The sequence below is a fragment of the Anolis carolinensis genome, chromosome 3, assembly GCF_035594765.1.
Source record: "Anolis carolinensis isolate JA03-04 chromosome 3, rAnoCar3.1.pri, whole genome shotgun sequence".
NCBI lineage: Eukaryota > Metazoa > Chordata > Lepidosauria > Squamata > Dactyloidae > Anolis > Anolis carolinensis.
This window is the reverse complement of record NC_085843.1, coordinates 46,687,816-46,699,026: the sequence shown is the minus strand read 5'-3', so window position 1 is coordinate 46,699,026 and position 11,211 is coordinate 46,687,816.

Genomic DNA, 11,211 nt, shown 5'->3' with positions numbered 1-11,211 from the left:
TTAACATATAAATCAGTTAAAAATAAAGCAGTATAAAATGGACCACCAGGTTGGTGGAGGGGATGGCATGGAGGGGCCACTTAAACTAAGGTGCTATAATACATTTCTAAAGTGCTTTGGGGTCAAAGTACAAGGTGTAAATTTTGTGGGTCTTTCCATTAAGTGAAAAAGAAGTGGATGTACTTTTGCTGCCTGAAATAATCCTCAGGTTTTTTTTTGTGTGTGTGAATCTGCAATAATATTAGAGTTATATAATAGCTGAAGCCTGCATAATATGGAGACTTCCGCTATTATAGTATCTCTACATGATTGGAGTCCCTCAGTGAAGCTGGACTCTTTTGTGGCTGCAGATTAATGGCCACTGAGCAAGGACCCACTGAACCTCGTGTATAAATTCTTCCAGCTCCAAATAAATAATAATAATAATAATAATAATAATAATAATAATAATAATAATAATAATAAATGCTTTAGTTATATCCCACCCTCTCTCCCCAAGAGGACTCGGGGTGGCTTACAACAGAAAGAACAATATACATAGTATCATCACAAATACTTCCAAAAAGTTAAATCAAAACAAACAAATCAAAAGGGCAAATCACAACACATAAAGAAAATAAATCCAATAAGAAATGTTAATGTCTTATGACATCATCCAGACAGTATTACAACAGTTATGATTACAACAGTTATGACATATAGTGCCACTATAGCATCAGAAGGTCTGCTCTTGTTGATAAAAACAGTAAAAACCAATTAAATTTTTGATCCTATTAAAAACCTCCATTATTTGTTTACAATTAACCATGTTCAAACACTTGCTTCCAAAACCATGTTTTCAACTGCTTCCTGAAGATCGTTAAAGTGGGGGCCAGTCTAATCTCTTTGGGGAGGGCCTTCCAGACTTTATTACATAAAGCCACCATTCCATGGCAGTTGCACTAAAAACAACAGTGGATACATACTGGGATAAGACTTTACAATATTACAACAGTCTTGATTTGTGCAATTACATTGATTCAACAATCTGTGGCCGCATCATCATACTTCCATATACCATTATTGCCACTTGTAATGCCACTTTCCCATACTTCTGTGTTTCCTTAATGTTTTAGAAGCAACTGAAGAATTTCAGTTATGAAAAAGGAAAAATGCAAATATAACTGTAAAATATAAAATAATCAGAAAAGAGCCAGCTTGGGGATGGGGGGGGGGAGTACTGTGAGAAGAGGAGAATCTCATCTCCTGATGTCACTTTACACCCAACATGCTAGCAGAGAAGTGGAATTGACCCATTACTCTAAGACATCATGGAAAGCACCCTCAGTCAAAGCACTGCCACTTCTTAGACAATATAATTATACATGCCAGAGACCGCCACAATGTGTTTCTCACAAGAGCCATGACAGGCTTTGATGACTGCTGGACAGACCACAGGTTAATCTGATTCGAATTTTATTATGAATAATTCTAGAGATCAGGCCATAAGAAATAAGATACAAATGTTATATAGTATGTAAATATATAAGGATCATCTCAAAAAGGATTAATATATAAAATAAAAAATCCTCATGGTGGTGGTGGGAATTGTAAATTGTGTATATGTGTATGTGTCTTAAAACTGAATAATTTTTTCAAAAAAAAGGATTGTCCCAAACACAGAGTCCAAGGAAGAAAGATGAGGTGTTAAATGAACACCCAGGCCCTTCAAGAGCCTTCCAAATGAGCCCTACTCCAAACAACACTGGAGGATCATCTACCCATGGAATATCTTGAAAATGCTGAGGAACATTGGAATAAACTGAAGACCTCCATCATCATAGCCTGTGAAGAAACCATTGGATACCAAACTAAAAAAACATCAAAATTGGTTCTGTGCTTGCCAGAGCCTTCACCCCAGCAGAACTGCTTTTAATCTTACTTCCTTGGTTAAGTGGTGGTTTGAGTGTTGTTTTAAATCACTCATGAGGGTTATGATATGTTTCCGAACTAAGTGCCTGCAATATTTTTACAGAATTTACTTCAACATCTTTATAAGGACCACATTTATGCTTAATAGAGGAGATGTATATACGAGATATTCATTGACTGAATCATCCCCCACATAGCCATCTGTCACATTTGCTTCAAGCTGCTAACATGCTAGTTTATTAAAATCAATATTTTCCAAAGAGCCAAAGGAAGTGTGTCAATGGGATCACTGTAAATATACAAGGAAGTGTTGTTCATTAAAGCATAGCAATTAACTTAAAAGGTGGAGTTTATGCTTAGATTCAAATATTTGCAGCTCGGTAGAAACTGCAGGGTGGGTTATGCCTTGAAATGCAATGAATGTCAAATAGACTTAAAGGTTTACTGTTTGGAGCCTTTACAGGGAGAAAATTCCCTTTTTATGATAATCTTCAAATACAGCATGAAAGCTTATAAAACATTTTCTGTTTTCCTGCTTAAGATGCAGAAACAAGTGCTTTTTCTACTCCCAGTTATCTGAACATTAAACCAGAACTGATGAACTGATCAGAGAGTTGCTTTAGCTCACAACAATCCCATAGTGGTTCTTGTTATGCTTTTTGGTATGCCACTGAAGTGCAAAGTTTTTCTAGTTCGAATGACTTTGTCCTTCTGGCATTTATTCCAACCCACAAAATGTATTAGCTGGATTTAAACTGGATGTACACTGTGATCTAAAATATGTTTACTTGCAACCAAATGTTGTTGATTGCAGCAGAACTCCCCCCACTGCAGTTAATCGTTTAAGGATCACATCCTAAAAATCCAACACTGTGATTCTTTGGCCCCTTCCACACAGCTGTATAAAATCCACATTGAACTGTATCATATGGCAGTATAGACTCAGATAACTCTGATCAAAGCAGATATTTTGGATTATTTGCCTTGATATTTTAGGTTATATGGCTGTGTGGAAGGGCCCCTTGTTAGTTGTTTTTGGTTTTCTGCTGATGTTGTTTATATTAAACTCACAGTCAGAGCCAAGGCATACATACTTCTCAAGTAACACCCTCATCCACACATGGAAAGACTCAGGGCCGGTTCATAATGGAGGCCCATGAAGCCGCTGCTTCGGGCGCAGCCCTTGCTGGGCGCTCTCACAGTGGTGGCGGTGGCGGCGACCATTGGATCGCTTGCCATGTAACAAGGAAGTCCTTGCTATTCTCACGAGATTTCGTGAGATCTCGCGAAATCTTGCGAGAATAGCAAGGACTTCCTTGTTCTGTGGCGAGTGACCCAATGGTCGCCACCGCCACTGGTAAGCTGGGGGGTGTAATTTCCGGGGGGGGGGGGCGCATGGCCCTAGGTTTGCGTACATACTGAAAAAACCTAGGAAACCTGGAAAGACTGCATGTAACAGTTGTAATATTTTTGCTATGCTCTTCTCAGTATCTAGTGTAAAATATTGCCATCCTTTCTTTTTTTTACCACTAGCAATATGGCCATGATTTCTTGTAACAAGGAATGCTGCCAACATTCTCACAACCATTGCCAATAGGACTACAAATCCTGCCCAGGGAGTAAATAGAAGAATCTGTTTGGGAAATAATGAAAATAGGATGCTAGACCAGATAAATCCTTGGTACGATTCAACAGGAAACCTTTTTATATTCTTTTGGGACAGTATCTTAAAGTTCAGTCCACCATAATACAGTGGCATTGTTTGGTACCTAACAAGGCCCACATGAGTCATATCAAGAGCTACCTGGTTCTTAGACCATATGATGCTTCATTATAAAGAGCCCTGTTTCTGATCCATTTGATTCACTATTTATCTGTATGGAAAGCTCTTCATGCTCCAGGCAATAGCTTCCAGCATACTTGGAACTTCTAGGGACCTAACCTGTCATCCTCCATTAGTTCGTGGTCATTCCCATGAGTAATTGGCCTAAGGTCATCCAGGGAACTTCATAGCTATGATGGGATGGGATTCATTTTCCCAGGCCAAATCTGACCTGATACATCACACTGCTGCTTTTCATCTTCTTCCTCATCATTGCCCATTTGTCTTTTTTTTGGCTTAGAGAAAGCAGCAGTAAGGAGGAGTGTTGGGGAAAAGGGAATAAACAGCAGTAGTTGTTTTGCTTTCTTAACTGCTCTCTCTCAAGCAAGTAAGCAGGCAACAGAAAAGAAGATAAAGAGGAGCAAAAAGAGAAGCAGCAGCTAGTGACAACTGGAGCAAAGAATAAGGATATCACTGATTTTGCCTTCTGGGTTGCAATTTTACACTAGGGAGACTGAGTATAAATTGACGCTCATAGGATTACATGGTGGCTCTGCAATGCTGTCTTGTCAGTGACTTGTAATATTGCACAATTGAATGTGAAATCAAATGGACAATGTGTATTTATATGCGCACAAGTACAATGATCATTTGCAGGAGCAATGTGTGTGTACAATAGCATCACATGCATAACTTCACATCCTCCTGTAAGTCGATGTTTTGCAGCAGGAAAAAAAAACTGAACACCTCTCTTAGGGTAACTTACACATAATAAACAAACAGGCTTCCAGACTTGGCATTTGGAATCAGTAGTACTCAAGACTGCATACTATGTATATTGTGGCTGCAAGTATTTGAAATAACTGCAGGAAGAGCTATGAGCTCCCACCTGTTTTGCTTTCAAATCTACTTTCTTTGTGTTCAGGAAAGTATGAAGCTACAATAAAGAGGGGAAAATACTTCTGAGTATGTGCAAAGTGCGTTGTTGATGTGCTAACATTCTGTTTTTACTTGGATGCTAGGTTCTTATCTACTAATGCAATTTAAAACTTCATTTCCATAGGTCATACAATACATTCCCCAAAACTTTCCCATTCCTTATAGACAAATGGAAATAAGATCATTCCAATAACAGTTGAAAGAACTTTCATTCCAGTAAGGTATGCTCTAGACACCCATCAAACAGAGGTTACACAGGTGGTAAACTGCAGCAGGTATCAATATGCAGTGGGAAGGATGGGCAATGCACACCAATATGTCAAAAACATTATGTTTTAAATTGTGATTGCATAACGCCCAATGGAGGCATTAGGCTACCATAGGAATTCTCCCCAAATGAGAAAAATCTAAATCATCTTCTGGCCAAGTTAATGTTTCCCCAACCAACATTCTCCAACACTTTTTTGTTTTGATCTTTGCAATTTATTATGTGTTTTGCCTTGTCACATTTGAGTCATATTTTGTAATAAATTCAAAACCAATTTACCTGTGAATGCATACTGTTGATTTGAATTTCACTTGTTCAAATCAGCTTGTTTTTACAGGGGTGGCATGACATGCAAATTATGTATGTGCATGTGAGGGATGGGAGTATGTTTTGCTGATAAGTATAGTGAAAATGAATCATTCCAGGCTGACATACAGCCCCCACGAGTTCTGGATATATTGGTAAATGTGTGTGGGGGGAGGAGTGTACTAAGAGAACTTTGCCCACCTCCCCATTTTTGACCTTTTTTCTATGCATAAGCAGCAGTGAGTGTGTGTGTGTGTGGATATGTTTGCATGTTTTCACACATTTAGGGGACTTAATCCATTTTTTTTACATATCTGAAAATACATCAACATTTTCTTTTTAAAATGGGGAAATTTAGAAAGCTGTTGAGAGCTCCAGGGATGCAAAATTGAGGCCCAGGAGTTGCACACAGCTCAAATCCACACTAAGTCCACCCTGGGGTGAGATATCCAGCCTCTTCTTCATCAACATTTGCTTTTCATTGGCCACTAAATGGGAAAGAAGGCACAGGCAATAGATGAGTTTTGAAGGAGCCAGGATCATTGCTTATGGGAAGTAATGAATTCCCCTAACTGCAGCAATACAATAATAAAATGGCATACAGTGATTTATGCAAGTGTGCACCAGTAACAGCATGTCAACCTTTGTCTGAATTCAGCCAAATAGACTAACTCCGAGACTACATGAGCAAAAAAAAAAAAAGGTATATCAACACCCCCTGTGAATTGTCCATAAGTTATATAATCAATTCTACAGCTTCTAGCCATTCATCCATCATGTGTTACTTTGGACTTCCAGGACACTCTGAAGTAATCTGTGTTGTAACTCCCAATGTTTTTGAAATGAAGACAGCAGATTATGTTGGATCTCAGAGAATCCAGTGTCCATGCATCAAAAGACCCACCAATATTTTGCCAGCAAGAAGCATCTTCCCAGCACATGATCACATGGCTGGGCATCCTGTTGTCATCTCACCAGCAAGGCTCTACTGGGGAACCGCATCACCTCTGGCTAGCAAAACAATAGTGGTGGCCCCTAGGATAACATAGCACTGGTGCCAATGTGCTGTCAGCCTGGTTGGTTGTGCAGACTGCAAAAGACCTTTTGGACACTCCCACATTGATACACCTGGACTCCTCACGCCACACTATCCACAAGTTAGCTCCAAAGACAGGCTCTTTCACAACCTCCTGGGTACTCAGAACTTAAAAGGGCATTTCAAAGGCTTTCTTCACCATGAAAGGGGGAAGGGGAGTTATACACCAAAGTATTATTCCTCCCCATACATTTTTGAGACAACTTATTTATCAAAACCACCCTTAATCAATCATCCAAATCCAATAGATAACAGTATGATGCTGGCAAAACAAAACAAAACAAAACAAAACAAAACAAAACAAAACAAAACAAAACAAAACAAAACAAAACAAAACAAAACAAAACAAAACAAAACAAAACAAAACAAAACAAAACAAAACAAAACAAAACATGTAAATGGGAGAAATTTCCTACCTGACCCCAGTGTAGCCAGCTAGTTTCACACTGTACTGAAAGCAGGAGTATGGGTTGTCACTTAGAAGCAGAGGGATTGTGATGGTCAGACTGACCTTAAATAATCTTAACTCTGACTCCTAACATTTTAACCCTGATGAAAACTGCTTGATCCTGCCTCTATTCATAAAGGCCATCAGATCGCCACTTGACCTGCAGTCACCCCACAGTTTCAGAAGTGTAATAATCACTCTCAAAACATTTTTATTTAAATATACCAAGCTTCCAATCAATAATTTGTAGGATCTGATTAATTTTTTCATCTGTGCATTCTATGGCTGACTGGTTACTTTTTATTTCACTTTGCCACAATGTTTTTACAACATATCTTATTAATTTTCTTTAGGGCGTCAGCCAACTGAGTGTTATATGCAGTGGTACACCATCCCTGAAGATAATGACTTTCTGTAGTAAAAAAAAATAAATCTGGAACTGCATTGCTTAACGTTCAAACTTAATGACTTTACTGACCTTTTTTTAAAAAAACTATAGTGTGTGCAGGGTACCAAACAGTTCAATACTCATGTCTTTAATGGTGCAAAATAAATAGATTAAATAGGCTTAATGTTTCAAGATAACCTAAGGAAGCAAAAGGAAGCATGAAGGAAATAGAAGATATAACAAAGCTTTTTAAATATAACATTCATAGCAGAAAATTAACATTAATTAATAATCTAATAAAATAAATTACTAACAAGTAAAATGCAGAATTGTTAGGTGACTAAAAACTTTGCAAAATTGTTGAATCCAAAAAACAAAATCACAAAACAAGGGGATGAAATAAAAAAAGAAATCCAGTGTTCATCAGTGCAATATAATTCCCATTAAACACATGCATAGTCTCTGGCACACAGAGAGAGTCCCAGGATTTAAATAAATAATTGCTGATCAAAAGGGATATTTGGACACATGACCCCATATAAAGTTGATGCAGAGGTGAAGATGTGTTCATCCTGTGAAAAAGAATCGTATCAATGAAGTATCCAAGTATATAAATAATTATTTATAGGCTTATTTTTAGCCACCTTTCAGGACAATTCTTGTAAGGCAGATTTTACAATACAATACAATACAATACAATACAATACAATACAATACAATACAATACAATACAATACAATAGAAACAAGACAACCCAGAAAAGTAAACCAATTAATATATAAATGTTTTAGAGTGTGTGTGTGTTTGTGTATACCAAGATAATCAATTCCAATAAATAAACAATATCATATTGTTTTGAGAATAGTTCAGTCATTTGAATCCAGCTGCGCTAGAAAGCATATTTGAAATACAGGCCGTCCCAGGCTTATGAACAAGATAGATCATATTTGTTCTTAAGTTGAATTTGAGTGTAAGTCAGAATAGATACATTTTAAGTGTAACTCCAGCCAATTTTTAAAAAAGTTTTGGATAGCATAGGAAAGGGTTAACACTCCTGTAATATTTCTTTTGCTGCTTAGGCCCTATTCAGAAGATTTCACCTCACTTTCTATCCCTGTGATAATTGGATTTTGAAAAAATTGGGTTGTTGTGGAAAAAAGTATTGGTGAAAAAGCTTCAGTGGAGACACCTATTCCCATGACAGTTTTTCCAGGAGTGGATCTTTCTTCCTAGATTTCTTCTCACTTCCTGTTGTCTCACCCTTGTTTGTAACTAAGAGGTGTATATAAATCAGATGCTTCAAACTCAGGAACTGCCTGTACAAGCAAATGATTTTAATGCTGAGATCATGTACAACAACAACAACAACAACAACAATTATTTTTATACCCAGGAGCCCCGGTGGTGAAGTGTGTTAAAGCACTGAGCTACTGAACTTGCGGACCAAAAGGTGCCAGGTTCAAATCCCGGGAGCAGAATGAGCGGCCGCTGTTAGCCCCAGCTCCTGCCAACCTAGCAGTTTGAAAACATGCCAATGTGAGTAGATCAATAGGTATCGCTCCGGCAGGAAGGTAAGGGCGCTCCATGCAGTCCTGCCGGCCACATGAACTTAGAGGTGTCTACGGACAACGCCGGCTCTTCGGCTTAGAAATGGAGATGAGCACCAACCCCCAGAGTCGGTCACAACTGGACTTAACGTCAGGGGAAAACCTTTTACAACCTTTTATACCCAGCCTCCATCTCCCTGAAGGGACTCGGGGCGGCTTACATGGGGTCGAGCCCAGGTAAATAGAATAAACAAAATAAAACACATTAAATGAAAAAAAAACACGCACAATTATAACATTTTAAACATTAACATAAAAAGATAAAATGGCAAGCTTAATAAAACATGATTTAAACACGAAAATAAAAGTCATAAGAACAAAGTGTGCCAAGTGAACTTTGTAACTGAATTCCATAACATGGGTTACCTAGAAAAGTTCACTTCTTTTCTGCAGCTCACAAAATCAACTATGCAGACAGATTGAGCATACACTAGATTTGTTTTCTCTTCCTCATCCAGTCGACTCTAACATCTCTGATAGATTATGTATAATCTATTAGAATTATATCAATAGAGGATGTGCTTTGAGGAGTTTCTGATTTTTGACTTCAATCAAAGCAGGTTCTTCACTTTCCTTTACATATTCTGTCAGGGCATGTTCTTCTTCTTTGACTGCTTGTTTTACTTGTAAGAGTCCTCTGCCACCAGATCTTCTAGGCAGATATATCCGGTCAACATCACTGTGAGGATGAAGTGAATGATGAATGGTCATGAGTTTTCTTGTTTTCTGTCCAAATTGTCCAGTTCCATCTGTGTCCAATTTATGATGTCAGCAGTATATCTTATGACAGGTATGGCCGAGGTGTTTATGACCTTGATGGTGTTTCCTCCATTGAGCTTACTTTTGAGAATTTTTATGACTCTTTGAGTGTATTCTTTGCTGACCACAGTTTTTACATGTTCATGTTTGATGTTGTCCAGCTGTAATATGCCCAGATATTTATAGGCCTCTGGCTGGTGACGCTTTATCATTTGGCCATTAGGCATATTTATACCCTCACTTTCAATGATTTTTCCCTTCTTCAATGCCACTGTCGAACATTTTTCCAGACCAAACTTCATGTTGATATCAGTGCTAAAGATTCGGACAGTGTTAGTCAGAGACTCGATTTCAGTTTCAGTTTTCCCATACAGCTTCAGGTCATCCATGTACATCAGATGTGAAATTTTGTGAGATTTCTTAGAGGTTTGATAGCTGAGGTTTGTTTTTTGTAAGATTGTTGACAGAGGGATAATGGCAATAATGAAAAGCAGTGGGAATAGGGAGTCTCCCTGGAAAATTCCTTTTCTGATGTTGGCAAGTTCATAGTTTTCATTTCCAACAAACAGTTTGGTTTTCCAGTGCTCCATCATATTTTCAATAAAGGTGCCAACGTTTTTACAAATTCCGATGGCGTCCAGGTACTTGATGACCCAGCTGTGTGAGAGTGAGTCAAAGGCCTTTTTGTAGCCAATCCACGTCATGTGAAGATTAGCATTTCGGCTTTTACAGTTCTCCAGAATCATTTTGTCAATTAATAACTAGTCTTTTGTGCCCCTGCTGTTCCGTTTGTTGCCTTTCTGTTCATCTGGCAAGATGTTTTTTTTCCTTCAAGATAGTTTTGAATTCTGTCAGCTATGATGCCAGTCAGTAGCTTAAACATAGTGGGCAGACATGTTATTGGCCTGTAGTTTCCTGGTGCTGCTCCTTTTGTTGGATCCTCATTAAATTGTTGGGCCATTTTTCCATGTAGACTAATCAGATATTTGAGCCAAAATCCATGAAGTTGATCATTATCAGGCGATGTCCAGTTCTTGACTTTTTGCACTCGTTTGCTGATCATTTCAGTTATTTCCATCTGTTCCATTTTGTTCTGTCAGAATTTTTCTTCAAACTCCTTTATCCACCAAGTGTTTCTGTTGTAGTTCTTATTATTTTCCCAAAGTTCTTTCCAGAATTTAGTTGTTGCAGTTTTCTCAGGCTTTATGATTACTGTGTCTGTTTTTTTGGTACAGACTCCAGTAGAACCATCTTTGGTCTGATTGAAACATTTGATTTTGTCTGTACTGGATGATTGTGGCTTCATATCTTTCAGTTTTTCTGACTGTTGCTGTAATTTGTTTTTTCACAATTTCCAAAGCTTCTTCAATTTTTCTGGTGTTCAGCCAGTATTTTCTGATGTATTACTTGATTTTGTCTGAAATTCTTCAGTTTCTTCTCCTTCATATTTTTCATGTTACTTGCATCTGATTGTAGATTTTTGATTTTCAACTCCAACCTGACCTTCCATTTTGGTTTTCCATTCGATATTCTTTGGGGCTGCATTGGTTGTAGGAGTCCAAGCTCTTCTGTTATTACCACTGCTGTACTGTAGGCAAACTGGTTTATTTGTCCAATGGGTATTATATGGACAGTAGAAAGTAATGTATTCACATCTTTCATGAGAG